A 15,090-nucleotide genomic window follows, 5' to 3' on the forward strand; every position below is an offset into this window, starting at 1 on the left:
TTTTCTGACACTGATGCAAACTGTTATGAGCTGAAGGGAACATTACAGAATAGCCAAAAACTGGGGGTAATGTATCAACAAACTACCCATGAGCTCAGGGGATGCTCTGGGGCCTAAATGTGGAAATATCTAGCAACTCCCCACTGAGCTCTCAAAGCATGGCCTCAGAACCTGCCTTCTGCTCAGGAGTGAAGCCTGCATGGACTACGTGGAAATCTGGGTTTCTATAAATTATCCATTTCCCCCTCCAAAATATAGCCACCTCAAAAAGGGAGCGTAGCAACTCTTGGAACACTTAGGGCAACATGACACGGTGGGATAAGACAGAGTAAAGGAAAATTAACTAGGGTGGACTAGTTGCTCCTACAGCAACTCATTCAAACTTCCTGCCCCTCAGGCAGAACTTTCCCCTACCAAATTCACACCCCCCTTACACCACAAACTGTTTCCATCACCAGGCTAACACCATGTCTTGTGCAAAGTGATCTCAGAGATGCTGATCCTAAAAGCTACATTTCTAAATCTCTGCAGTGGATGGAAAAGGAGGAATTACCTGACTTAAAAGGTGAGCAGCAGTAAGGGAATCCTTAAAATCTGGAAGTTTTAGCCCAAAGCACCTTTAAAGCTTCTGCTGTCACTCTCAGACTGGCTTGCTGTGGTGTCCTATGAGACGTTGGGCTTGGCAGTAATATACGTCAATTTGCAGATCTTTGAGATCAAGCAGATTAGTAATAGGCAGATTGAGTGATTTGAGAAAAAAGGCTAGGATCTTTGGGTGGAGGACACCATGTAAACATCACTCACTGTTATTTACTCCTCGTGAAGCACCGCAGGGTACACGGAATAGGGCAGGAGGGGGCCCGGCACCAGGCTGCAAATGGTCAGGGATGCCAAGCTATAAATATGCTGATATATTTTTACATTTGTTGTGGCAAAGTCAGGATGGTCGTCGTGATGCTGGGATGTTGCTGGGGCTGTTTTCTAATTATAATTAGATTCCGTTACTTTTCCAGGGTCATTATCAGAGGCACAGTCATGTGTGCTTGCTTTTAAATGCTCCTGGCCCAGCTAATTACTCTGGGCACAAGGGAACTCCACAGGCCAAGGGGAAATATTTCCAGTCCCAGGAGCGCCTCCTCCCTCTGCCAGGGGGTGGGTACCATTCCCTGTCTGACACCACCACGGTCCGCAGCAGGGCCATGCTAAAAGATGCTGTGACTCGTTTCCCAGTGCCAACTGCAGTGAGCACCTGTCCAGCGGCACACTTCAGGGGTGCTGGCAGTCTTCCTACAGGTGCTCCTGCCTTGCCCTTGCTGCCTGCCCTTACTTGCTGGTGCCCTCACGTCTGTAGGCTTTTTTTTTTTTTTTTTTTCCACCTGTGGATTCAGAGGCAGGATTTGAAAGCAAATGTATTGGAACATTTTCAGAATCCAAAAATAAACAACACCTGTCATTATAAGTGATCTGCTGAAGCAGCCATACTTGAATGTCTGTGCCTCATCTGAGCGCCTGATGCTGAAAGGGCTTTTTGCTGTTGCTCGCGGTGCTCTTGCTCTGCGTTCCCCAAGTGCCACCACGAGAGCCTTTCCAGACAGGCTGCAAGGAGCCGTGCCAGGAAAACCAGCACCGAGGCTCTGCGGATGAAGCTGATGTACAAAAAGATTCCAGCTGAAAGCACCAAAGGACTTACTGGAGCACCTCCTCACCTACAAATCCACAGGGAAGTGGAATTAAATGATTGGACCTGACAGCTAGGGAGAGGTATGCTGTCTGTTTAATCTTCCTTGTAGGATAACACAACCAAGACAAGGGCAGGGTACAGCCTATCACACTAATACAACCCTTCAGGAGTTTTCTTCGGAATTGTATGCCACCAAGGGCATTTCTGACACTAAAAAAAATAAAAAAATAAAAGTAGGAAGAAACCAGAGATGGTTCTGTACAAACGTACCAACACTCCCAGAAGCCATGGCCATATAGCCCCAGGCACTGTTCTGCCTCGTCAGGTTTGGTCGATGCTCAGGTACCTCAGTGTGCACTTCATCTTTTTGATACAGAAGCTACGTTCCAGATGCTGCATGTGAGCCACTGCCAGGATGCCACCCACGCTCTGCAATGGCCCCTGCAACCGAAATGGAAAGACTCATCAAAAAGAGCATCAGACCCTGCAAACCTCACTGTATTTATGGAGATGTACCTTTACTGCTGAGGCATTCCTTATATTTTGGACTTGAATGATGGAGGTACAGAGGGAAAAGCTTTTGAGATCATCCATGGTATTGCTCTTACCAGATGCATGCTGTTCTTTATGTGGTCTTCCTTACGTTTGAGAGGAAGAACCGACTGCCCTGACTCTTTCATCCAACCTTCCATAATAAGGATTTGTGGTTTTCGCTAATTACACTGGCTTTATGTCCAGAAAGCAAGGTATTGGTGCCCAGTACGTGTCTTTCTTTGCTCAATATCAAGCCCTGAATTCTCTTCTCCTTTTTACCAAAAGCTCTTTCCTTTCCTGATGATGCTTCCTTTCATAAACTTGCAGATTGTTTTCAATCCACCTTTTAATCATCTTGCAGAGCTAGGCCACGTATACTTAGCTCCATTAACCCTGCTTTATTTAGCCACTACACTGCGAGGCAGGATGCTCGCATCAAATAACCCTTCACCTCCCGCTCTGTGTGACCATCAGCACAAGGGACCCGTCACCTCTGCAGCCCCTTCCCTGTGGCCCGGGGTGCTCCACGGGTGGGTATGGGCCAGGTGATGGAGGAGAGCAATTCCCCCTGCCTTACAGCTTGGAACTACAGAGCGACAATCCAAAAGAACCCTAGCTGGTTCTAAGAACCCTATATTCACCCTCTAAACCAGGAAAGCTAACTGGCCTCACTGCTCTGACAGTGTTTTCTCTTGGGAAAAAGAAGTGGCACTACTTCTTCAGCACTCGGACCTTCTGGATGCTGATGCCAAATGCATTTCTCTCAATTAATATTGGTGGAATGAAAGGGCTTTCTTCTCTGATTCAGCCTTCTCTCCCAGGATAAATCTTTTTGGAATTTGCTTTATATATTGTGCTTTTGAATGTTCTTTTAAATGTTAAAAAATGACTGTCTGAGAATGTCGCCTTCTCATTACCGAAATTTACTACATATTTTCCTCCATTGTTACCCGTACAGTTCCAGCAGTGTTAACAATGGGAACCCTAGAGCAAATGGTCTGGCACCAGCACTTGTCATCTAACTATGGCTGGTCAAAAATGTGTTGGAAAAGTGGTTTTGTGTGTGTGTTTTTTTTTTTATGTGCTTGTTTTGAGTAAGCACTTCCAAATGAATTTTTTAACTAAACCAAAATCCAATCTTAAGTTATATTTTAATCAGGAAAATACTGTTTTTGTATCTTTTTGGGGAAAACCTATGACGGCGAGTAAACGAAAGTGGGTTCTCCACTCCCCTGCTTTTCTTGAGTGGAAGCTAACAAACAAACCCATAAAAAGACAAGGACAGTATGATTTTCTTCATCATAACGAAATTAGAAATTAATCTTTTTCTTTTTTTTAATTCAAAATTTCTTTTAAAAATGGACAAAAAAACTTCTGAAGTCATTACAATATTTACTCAACTCTTTGTAACTCAGACCACTGTCAGTATAACATACCCCATCACACAACAGTACGCAAGCAAATTTTCAGGTTTCCACAAAGCTTTCAATGCTGCAGGTAAAAAGAGCCCAGCTAGATTCAGCAATCGTAGGAAATGTTTAAAAAGTGCTTCTAGCACTGGTGGGAGAAGCATAGCAGCAAAGCTCTCTGGCAGAAGCTCTGCGGGAAGTCAGAATGGTCCTCTCTGATAATAAAACTTAGGAATCTACAAAATCTACTCATTGGAAACTACTGCTGTTTTTTTTTTTCCCTTTTTGCAGTTACTTAGATCTCTTTTGTTACCACAAATCTTTGCTGTAACTAAAACATAGAAAAAGCACATCCTCTGAAATCCTTCAGCTGTGCCTTCCTAGAGCCATGGAAACAAGAGTTTTGCATGCCCAGGGCAGGGCAAGGTGGATTTGTTTGTTTTGTTGTTTTTTTTTTAAACTTGCGGTCTGTCATAAGGTCCTTCTGTTTCTTGTGAATATTCAAATCAAAATCCCGGACTGCGGCATTTTTATTTTGACTCTGATAAGAGGTCACACCTGGGCATGACCTGAACTTGACCAGCCTCCCTCGCTGAACTGCTTTTTAAACCGTTCTCATAATGAATTTAAGTCATCAGCTGTTAATGCTTCTGCAACCCTACTGCTTCCTTCCTGGTGTTAGACAAGGATTCAGAGGACCCAGTTAATACTCAGAGCTCTATCCAATTTAAGAAGAGGATTTGGAGTTCAGTTAGGTCACTTATTGGCTGCTTCTGAACCTGAGCTGGGGCTAAAATGTGTCCAAACCTTCCATTGGGTCAGACTGAAATAATCCAAGATACAGCAGCACACCTGAACAAAAGCCCCTCCCTGCTTCCCATGCAATGCTCTGAATTCCCCGTGGTGCCGTGGAAATGCCTGCATTTGTACAGGAACTTACTCACCGACGATGCAGCCTCATCTATTTGATGCTGGCATAAAGTGAGATTATTAATAGCGTGTGATCTACTGTGCCTTTCATCTGAGGATCTCTCTCAAAGCATTTTAGGAGGCTGAATCAATTTTCAAAACACTCCTGTGTAATGCTATCCCCATTTTACTGGAAGGTAAACTAAGGCAGTGGGAGGTATTTTTCCCAAGGGTTCGTTGGTGGAGTCAGAAATAGAGCCCTGGGCTCGCGCTCCAAATATAGCCTCCATTCTCGTCCCGTGGCCGCCAGCTGCCTGCAGGAGTCCCCCCATCACACCCTCGACACCCCTCCTGCCTGCTGGGTTGTGCTTCCCGAAGGGCTGCCTGTTGCCACGGGAACGGCAGTGCGGCTCCGTGGACCAGATTGGCTTCAGCTGCATCAATGCAAATCGTGAGCAAATTCACTGAAGTTAAGGGGGCCGCCCCAGATTTCCACGGTGGAGGGGGGCGACGAGCAGAATCAGTCCCTCTGGATGTGATAGAAGAAAGCGGTGATCCCTTGAAAGTGGAGAAAAATTATTTGATCATTAAAGGGGGCAAAATGATGAAGGGCACCTTACAACAAAGGTATAAAAAGTAAATCTGGGAACTTCACCTAGGGTGACATGACCTACTTCTGACCATTACCAGTAGAAGCTTTTAGAAGTCCCAAACAATTGTAGTGCTTGCTCAGTGCAAGGAGGAATCACCAGATTCATGCTTTCACTGAAAGAATAAGGGATGATGAAAATGGAGTCAGAGGCAAAGAAATATGGGGGCAAGAGGTGAAGCAGAGAGACCCCTTCTACCAATACTAACCATCACCCCTGTGCTTCCTCATTACCTTGCAGCAGCTCAACTCTCGAGGCCAGCAAGCAACAAGCAGGCTGGCATAACCTGTGTCTCCCTGTGCTTTGTGTGCAGTGAGATGGAGGCTGGCACGGTGGGAGGAAGAGTATGGTGTGCTGCAGGGAAGGAGCATCTCGAAGCCTTGGAAGTTGGCCACCCTGCGCTTGTGCTAACCCAGGAAGTCTAATTTGAGATGAACTTCTCCTATGATGCTGGAAAGCAAACCATCCTGTGTCTAACGCTGAGTAAGCAGCTACTGTTTCATGCAGTTCACACGCATGCTGGAAATATCCTGCTATAAAGAACCGTCTTTCACGCTGTCAGGGGACTTGCTATTTATCTTCCTGGACCTCAAACCCTGCAATCCACAGCTACTTAACTTCATGAGTTAGTACTCAGCCACCAGCCATTTAGGTTATGTTGCTGCTGGCCACCCAAGGGAAACCTTCTGGATCAGGTAGGTTCAGTGTTCAAAGGAGTTATCACCATGGCAGAGTTGATGCAGATTTTCCGAGAGGAGATTCCTGAGCATCCAAGCAAGAGATGGGAAGCCTATGAGCAGCAAGGTTTGGCACCATCTGCTGTTCCTTATGGCAAAAAATCCTGCAGAACTTTCAGATCTGCCTGGACGTTTACACTGCAAAGGCTGTTCTCCCAACGTGGGGGCAAAGGGCAGTGACACGGGACAGTGGCACGACTCAGCACCCAATTTGGAGGACTGCAGCCACTGTTCCAGGGGGATATTACAAGATCGATCCTTGCACACATTGAGGATGAAGCAAAGATTTAGTCTGAAAGCAGAGCTGATCAGTCTAAATGCAGTGCCCTCCCGGCATGGTGACTGCACAGTGCTGCTGAACGTCCCAGTGGTGGATCTTGTTCATGCACGGTCAGCCAGGCAAAGGTTTGTACACATAAGTTTCAAAAGCCTCAGCATTTCTTGTGAAACATGTTATTCTTCTGCCCACCTCATAATAAAAGGTCAATGCCCAGATTTGGTGTCTCATCACCAAAGAATTTGGATTTGTCCCATCATTTTATCATAAACCTGACCTGAGATTCAAGCTTTTAAAGAAATCCCCTGCTCTATGTAAACACAAAGTTAAGGCTGAGGGTCCAAGGTGAGCGAGCACTTTGCACACCTGCTGCTGGAACCAGCTACCAAACAAAACGTGACCAGAGATAACATAGAAATGAAGTTTGTATGTTGATATTTCTTAGCTACAGTTCTTGGAAAGTAATGAATCCCAGTTTTCTTCTCTTCTCTTCTCTTCTCTTCTCTTCTCTTCTCTTCTCTTCTCTTCTCTTCTCTTCTCTTCTCTTCTCTTCTCTTCTCTTCTCTTCTCTTCTCTTCTCTTCTCTTCTCTTCTCTTCTCTTCTCTTCTCTTCTCTTCTCTTCTCTTCTCTCTTCTCTTCTCTTCCTTTCCTTCCCTTTCCTTCCCTTTCCCTTTATTTTATTTTTTTAAAAAGCAATTTTCCACTTCACAAGACTGGGAAAAAGCTTGAGAAAGCAATTCAAATTGAACTCTCATAAGACTAATAACAAAACATACTCCTAAAAAAATAAAAACTCGTAATTTTATGCCCATTTTCCTGCATTTGTGAAAGCCCAACATGTAAGATTTAAATGCTTCATATTGGTAATACTAGAGATGCCATTACTGTGAGACAGCAATACCTATTCATGTAGGATAAGGGCAACGGGCCAAATTCCCCCCTTAAGTTAGACCAAGTTAGTCTCCCACATGACCCCTTTGAAGACTGATACTTGGAGAATAGACACTATCCACTGACTCATGAAATCTAGACCCTCTATATGATTACCACAATTTGAGGGATAAAATATTGACAAGCAAAGGCAAAAGTTAGGAAAATTTGAGTTTGGGGCTTGTTGTTAAAAGTTCCGAAATTAGGCAGTTTTATTATTGGAACCCTGCTTTTTAAAGCACTGCTTCAGAAAGGACATTGCTCCAGTGAAAATGGGATTACTTCCAGGTCTGATGGAAACATCAAAGTATGAGTATGTGCTGTTCCAGATGCTCTACAAATGCCCTTTTTCTCAGAGACCTTGGAAGAGGAAGATTTGAAGATGACAGTCACAAACATTCCCAGAAAGAGCTCCTGCTCCACACGCTGTTTTTTACAGAGCAAATACTGCTGTACACTACAGGCAATGGTTCTAGAGTATTGCAGGTCTTTTGTGTCTGAGAATGGCAATGAAAATCCTTTGGATCTCTGATTTATCACTACTTTCTGGAAACAGAAGTATATCACAGTACAAGGGAGAGAGTGACAAGGAAACATCCAAACCACATGGTCTTCTAATTTTGGCCTCCCAGGCATCTTTGACCATAAGCCTACACCAGGATACTTTACTGGGCATCATCCTCCATCCCTCCTGGCTGCCTGGGGAAGCTGGAAACCAGCGTAGTAATCCTGAGCCATCGGACTGAAGTTATAAAAGGAGCTTTGCAAAGTGAGAAAATATTAGAAGTCAGAGCTGTGGCCTTTTTGAGACAAGGCCTTATCCCAGTGACTTTAGCAATGTATTCAATATAGCTTGCTTTTTGCTGACTTTGTTCTGTTGGTTTTTTTCAATTACCATTCACTGCCATTTTTCAGACCATGTAACTCTGTCCCAAGTGGCAGAGATCAGTTACAGTAACACTCTGAGCTCAAAAGGATGGAAGCTGAAAACTCCATGTCAGCTAAATATAGATACAGTTGGGTTTGCATAAATGAACTTTACCTGCAAAAGTCAAGAGCACAGAGCATGTTGTGATATGTAAGTCCCTGAATACCCCTCCTAGGTAACAGGACAGACAAAGCAAAAACATCCACAGACATACCAGGCCCTAATCACACAATTGTGCCATATAAAGGAAGTAGCAGCAAATTATCTCAGCTGCTGCATGAAAATAGAGAAAAGTGTTTGACTATCATTTTCTCTACCATGGCTCCAACATGCTAGAGTTGGTGATTTGCTTATTTTGCATAGCTTTTTGGCTTTGAGATCTCAAATCCCTTCTCCCCGCAGTCACAAACCAGTCTCTCCTGTTCCCATGATCCCCGCACATGACCTGCACCCACCTGCAGAATGGCCACGCACTGCATCTATGCCATGCAACGGAGAACCATGACGAGATCCCTCAGCTAGCTGGCACCTGCTGGGCCAAGTCCACACTGCGGCTTAGCCTGGATAGAGCTAACTCAGGTGTCACGCAGACATGCCATTAGTTTCCTTCAAAGAGGTTCCTCTGTGGTGTAAAATCAGGGTCAGGTGAATTAAAGGAGGCCCTGAGTCAATCTACAGTCCGGGTGCTTGCAGGGAGGAGGAGGATGCTGCGTGACAGGAATTAGCTGAATTCCATGAGAATTTCCAGTGAGGCCAAGGTTTGGACAAACCCATTAATCTCCACAAATCTCTGTTTTCCCGCATAAGAAATCAGGATATAAATGTTCTCTTTCCTCAGAAAGAGGCCAGATGTAACCTATTTACACTCCAGTATCGATAGGGACAAATTGGCAAAACTTGTAAAATCAGTGAGAAATTCCCAGTCCCATTTCACAAGCATTTGGTCTTACTAAATTATGCCCAGGAAAGAAATATTAATAAATGGAAAAAAAAAAAAGGAAAAAAAAAGACACGGGAAGTTAAAATCTCAATGATCAACCTGACATCAAAGCATAAACCCAGTGGGGAAGGACCAGAGCTGCCTGTCACACAACAGCAACTCCCTGCACTCCTCTGGTGCAGAGCCTGACCTACTTGATATATGTTCCTGCACTAAGGCCCCAGCACTAAGTATCTTAGACCCCTCAAATCGCATTCCAGATTTATAATTGCCAAGCAGCTGTCAGCCCTGAGCCCTGCCACGGTACCTCCCCATCTGTTCAGCCCATCTAGCATTACAGCAGAGGACAGCATGAAGGCTGAAACTGTATCGTACGTGAAGACAGAACCTGCTGCACTGCCCACAGGGCCAGATGAGATCACTTTGCACTTTCATGGTCTTCAAATCTTTTGGGCTTCAGAAGAGTAGTGGGCAGAGGCCGATCAGAAGAGGGGAGAAGGGACACTGGCACAGGGATCAAATTCTGCAACATGACTCTGGCAGCTGAGTCAAACAGACAGACACCCTGGGCTTCACTGGGGACGAGATGTTTGACTTCTGGCAGGGCTAGGGATCATTTGAGAGCCCCTTAGAGGAAAACCTGATACCGTGAGTTTCCCCACACCCTCCCCCTCCACACCCCTTACTATTAACTCTTTCTGTAGCAGTTGATTTCACATAGGCTCAAATCATCTGTCCTGAAATGCATGCCTTGAGCGAAAGCCCCTCCTGAATTGCTTTGATAGTGCTTTGCTGGGGAGTGGCTGTCTCTGCGTCAAGCTAAACAGTGGCCCCAGTCCTATAGTCTTTACCAACAGTACCAGCAAAGCTCCAGATGAAAGCTAAGGACTTTTAAATCTAAAGACCAACTCTGGAGGTGTGAAGGAAGGACTTCAGGATTTGGCTCCAGCTGAACTGCACCCATTCAGTTTCAGGGGAACACGCTGCATGTTGCCTGGGAGCTGGAAGTGCTTCAACTTGTTATCTTGCCACCAGGCCGCCCATGAACAAGCAGCGAAAACAGCCCACATCCCCTGGCTCTGGGGCCCTACGGGAACTTTTAGATCCCCCCTAAACCCCAAGGCCGATGGCACCGTGAGAAGACGGGAGGAGGACAGCAAGGTGCCTTTTGCCTCCTGGTGAAACTGAAGAAATGTGGTGCTGTCCTCGCAGTACCACCCACGCTGTATAACGGTTCAGGCACCTCAGGGCCGTTGTGGCCCTTGTACTGACAGACGTGTTTTCAGCAAACACGCTCAGGGCCAGCAGGCCGCCTTCCCTACCCTGCCACTCCAGCTGGGCTCTCCTCCATTAGCCCTGCTGCTCATGCCTCTGGGTGAGCAGAGATCCCCAGACACTCGTGGGGTAAATGATCCCAGCTGGTCTCGAGGAGTTTCTGCAGGCTGGGCCCTACCCGTGAGGCACCCAGATGTACAGCCATGGGCAGCCCCTCGCTGACAGGAGCTCCCCAGACCACACGCAAGGGCCTGGCGCCCCGTCTGCTCGCCTCGGTCCCTGTGAGATCGGACATTGGCAAAGTACCTGCGCCTCACAGGACTTGTGTGCGTGCACGTGTTCGTACGTGTGCATGTGTCCCGCTGCCTGCCAGCGCCAGGCTCCCGCATGGCAGCAGATTGGAGGCAGAAGCTCGCGTCTCACAAATTCATTTTCTGGCAGCGCACGGATGGGGGAAGGGCCACATGCTCTTTGTCAGCCCACACAGCCACACGAGTCTCAGCCCGGGTGAGCCAAACCTCTTAGAGGCACAAAATGCGTGTGCTGCCGGCAGCAGCTCTGCCTCAACCCCCCGGACCAGCTGGCACGAGGGCAGCTGTGAGTTCAGCAGCTGGGGCAGAAGGGCCAGTGACGCACAGCGTTATAGCTGGAGATCTGCTTTATTGCTTTCTGCTTTAACCTCTGAGCCTTTGGGTTGTGAGGGATGGATCCTGAGCTCTGGGCAGGCCCTCACGGTGAAGCCCTACAGGCACAGGTACTGGTACTGGTGATGGCTCTCACTGAGAGCGGGCTTAAGATGCTGCTGACTGGCAAGCCGGTGTTCGTGTCGTCGCTGTGACCGCGTGCAAGCAAACCAGACATTGCCTATCCCTCAAAGTCCTCCTTCCGATCCAGAGTCTAAAGCCACGTAGACAGAGATGTCAGCCAGAATTTGCTGTCTGGGACAAAGCAAACCCTCTCTGTAATTTACCTGCAGTACTATGCCAAGGCCGCAGTTTGGTATTTTTATCACTCCGGCATGTGTTTGCTCCCTACCTACACATCAGCTTATTCAGGAACTTTTGCAACCTATCCAGAATAAATATCTACCACAACAAGAAGATGCTGTTTTCCTGAAACCCCTAAACTGAGAAGGGCCAACTTTTCCCGGGTTCCTGGTGGAATCTTGCTTTGCTCTCAGGAGATTTCTAGCCCTCAGGCTCAGATGGCCGGCAGGCAGGGGATCGCTCCTCACCTCTCCTGCTCTTCTGTATCCACCACTGGCCAGGGCTAGGGACAGGGTACATACAGCGTGACATGGATTTTTAGCCTGGTCCAGAAAACCCATTCTTATAATGAATAAAGGAATATATTTTACTGCCTGGACAGCTGTTGGCTGTGCACATGCCTCCCTGTTTCAAAGAGGCAATTAGGAACAGAGCTGAAAGGGCAACGTGTCCTTTACTCTAGATCTCCAGCCAAGTCCCCAGGCACAGGACCCACACAGACAAGCAGGAATGCTCACGTGGACACTCAGCATATCAAAGCATTTGGGCAGCGACACATGTAGCAACACGTGACAAACTTGCCGCGTAAGATGTGGTTTGCTGGTGTGCATAGACTGACGTCTCCAAAACCCGCTAGGATGAGCCAAGCAGCATCTAGAAAACACTGGCATTGGATCATTTAGGCTAACAGCTTTGAGTACAGCTTTTCAGGATGTAACACAGGTGTGCTTGGAGCACATCTTCACCATGAGGGCGCTTTATTCACCGGGACACTGCTGCCAGTAGCCTGGAAAATGGGATGGTGGAGGAACACGGCGAGATGAAGTGCCTCAGCTCAGATTTGGTAGCAGCCCAGTCTCATTCCCATGGCGCTTGTGCTACCTGTCCCTGCTCCCAGCCCTAAGCTGGTCAGCCACACACACCGTAGTGCTGAGCACAACTGCCTGCCAGCCCAGGAGGACTTTCAGAGGACCACATCAGTCCACTTAATCAGAGCACTTCATCGGCTCCTTCCCCAGTGCTCCCTGAGGGGCCAGCATTTGTTCTGAGCATCAGTGTTGGATGTTTACAGCAGCCGAACGTAGACATTGTGTGCATTCCCTCCTGTACACTCACTCTTCTCTCTAAAGGCATATGTCGTCCTCTCACATGGAAAAATGTTACTGAGGAGAAGGCAGTTTGAAATTATCACCTATCAACAAGTCAAAACACAGCCTCGTCTCCAACCGTTTGTACTTGGCTTGTTAACACACAAATAGGAAAAATCTTTCTGTCCTCTTCAATAGGATTTTAGCTCATCTTAACCATCTGCTTTTTTATTATTATTTTTCTAGTAAAGACAAGTCCCTTTTGGAAAGTTCCAAGGGTATCTATCTAACCAGTTTTTATAAGGCCTCATCATATTAATATCTGAGATGGCATCTTTCCTAAATACCAGTAATCGTAATTTTCACCAGTATAAAATGCATTATTTTTAATTGCTCACTGTACAGTGTAGTTTAAAGTGGCAGTCTTACAATGAACTCTGGAGACTGGAATTAGATTGCTTGTTCAATAAATACCAAGAGTTACTGACCTATGCCAGAACAAGATTTCACAATTTCGTATTTCTAATATCAAAAATACATTTTCTTTCCAACTCCCAGAAAAGAAAGGATAGAAAAAGAAGCCTAGAACTGACCTACTTTCATTGCCAAATCACTCTGTTATTGAGCCAAAAGTATTCTATCAAACTTCTTATTGTTTTTAGCAGAACAATGCCATTTCTATGAATTCTATGAATTCTATAATTTTTGAAAAGCAACCTCTCATTTTGTGACCTGCAAATTTCTACACAAATCTTTGAAACAGTCCCACAACATCCAAATCTAAGAAATTGCCCCTATGAGACCATTTCTATAATCTTCTTGATCTTTCCCACTTCTTACAGTGATGGTGGTTATAGCTGCAGAATACAGGCTTTTATCTATCCCCCTCTTAGTATTTGATAGCTTTTCTACCCCCCTAGTTCTAGGCTTTTTTTTTTTTAATTAATGTGATAAACTGAGGATGTCTGCTTTGTTAAAAAAAGTAAGACAAGATTTCATCTCTCTTGACTGCAAAGTGCAGCTTCAATTTAGTAACTCTGGAGGCTAGGTCACCAAGCAATAAATAAAAATAAGCACAAACTCATTATTATTTCTAAAATGTAAATCTCACATTTTTTTCTGGAGCCTTATGCATGATGCTGTCTGTGCTGGGCATTGGGGTCAATGAAATAAGTTAATTCCCAAAAAAACTTGTCAAGAAACAAGTTGGTTTTACCCTTCTCAAATTATCTCATTTCCTAATTTGAGAGTAACTGTTCACAGGCAGGAGCTGATTTTCTGGTGAAAGAAGGGGATCAGGGGAGCAGTCTTAGGACAAAAGTGTCCTTTCCACTGCTGTGTGGGAGAGCACCCTCTCCATAGCTGTGACAAAAACCTTCCCTGTTCCCGCTGCAGCTATCGCCAGCCTTCCATAGCAAATTTGATCCTCAACCTGTGATTGTATCTTTCCACCTACTGATGCCAACTGCAAAGTGGGTCACTGCAGGATCTAAATAGCAATCTCCTGAGTGATCTTCCGATAGTGAGGATGGAGGACGCAGGACAGTCCCCCTTATGGCTAGGAGGAGAAGGCTACCATAAAAAAATCATGACAGGCAGGTAAAGATGGGAGGAGGGAATGGGAGTGAAGGCAGGATCACCTGGGAATGTATCCATCTCCCTGCAAAAAGAAGCTAAGAAGAACTTGGCCTTGAGTCTGACCCTAGAGAGGCCCATCCACAACAAACTACACTTAGCCAGATGTCTCACAAACATAACCAGCTCTAAAAATTCATAACATTTTTTTTAAAAAGCACACACCATAATTTTTGCAAAATCTTTCCAGCAAAAATTTCTTGGCTGTCTTACATATTGCTCATTTCTGGGGGTAAAACTTTTTCACTCCCCCTTCTCATGTCTAAGAAGTCAGTAAACGTCTGACTGGTTCACAGATCCCATTTCAGGATCCTGCTCCAGTCTTGATTAACTCATAAATGCTTTTGGAACAATGACTGCTCCTAGCATCCTTAGCTTTGACTTCAGAAGTTTGTTTTGCATCCAGTCTCTCTACACATATGTGCAGATAACAGAGGAAAATCCTAAATGTAGCTGGATTTTCCTGCAGGAGAAGCAGAGGGGAAGCAGAGAGCTGTCAAATTACATGCACAAAATATAGGATGCAGCTTCAAGACACCATCTTTACACGAACTAACTTTTTTTTTCCTCCTTTTGGCTTTTAAACCAGCCCACACAGAGCACAGCCCCCCTTAAAATCTCACCAGGAGCTTCCTCAAATTCAAAGTGGGCTCGTCAGCCCAGGTCCCAGCCTCACAGGCTCCTGAAGGGAAATTGTGCTCTGTGTAGGCTGTCAGATGCAGTGCATAACAAATTCAGATGTTCATGATTTACAAGGAATGTGGGACAAATCAATAGAGATCAAAACTGTTCCAATTTATTGGGATGCCTGGCAACTCTAACATCGTGTGTTCAGAACAACTGCATAAAACACATTTCTGATGGCCAGGTCTCTTAGTTTAGCATCACCAGGAAAACACTCCCGTCTCACTACTTACAGCCTACAGACAGGACATAGAAATCTCCTCAAATCTGCTTGATAGACAAAAGCAATCTCTCATGTCATAACATAACATGGGCGTTTGTGCTACCCAGCAGTCTGGGTTTCTGGAGGAATACAGAACTCCCGCACCTGCTGCTGAAAACAGCTAGGATTGAGAGGAATCCTCTTGTAGAGTTACCCCAGCATTA

The sequence above is a fragment of the Anser cygnoides genome, chromosome 10, assembly GCF_040182565.1.
Source record: "Anser cygnoides isolate HZ-2024a breed goose chromosome 10, Taihu_goose_T2T_genome, whole genome shotgun sequence".
In the NCBI taxonomy this organism is placed as follows: Eukaryota; Metazoa; Chordata; class Aves; order Anseriformes; family Anatidae; genus Anser; species Anser cygnoides.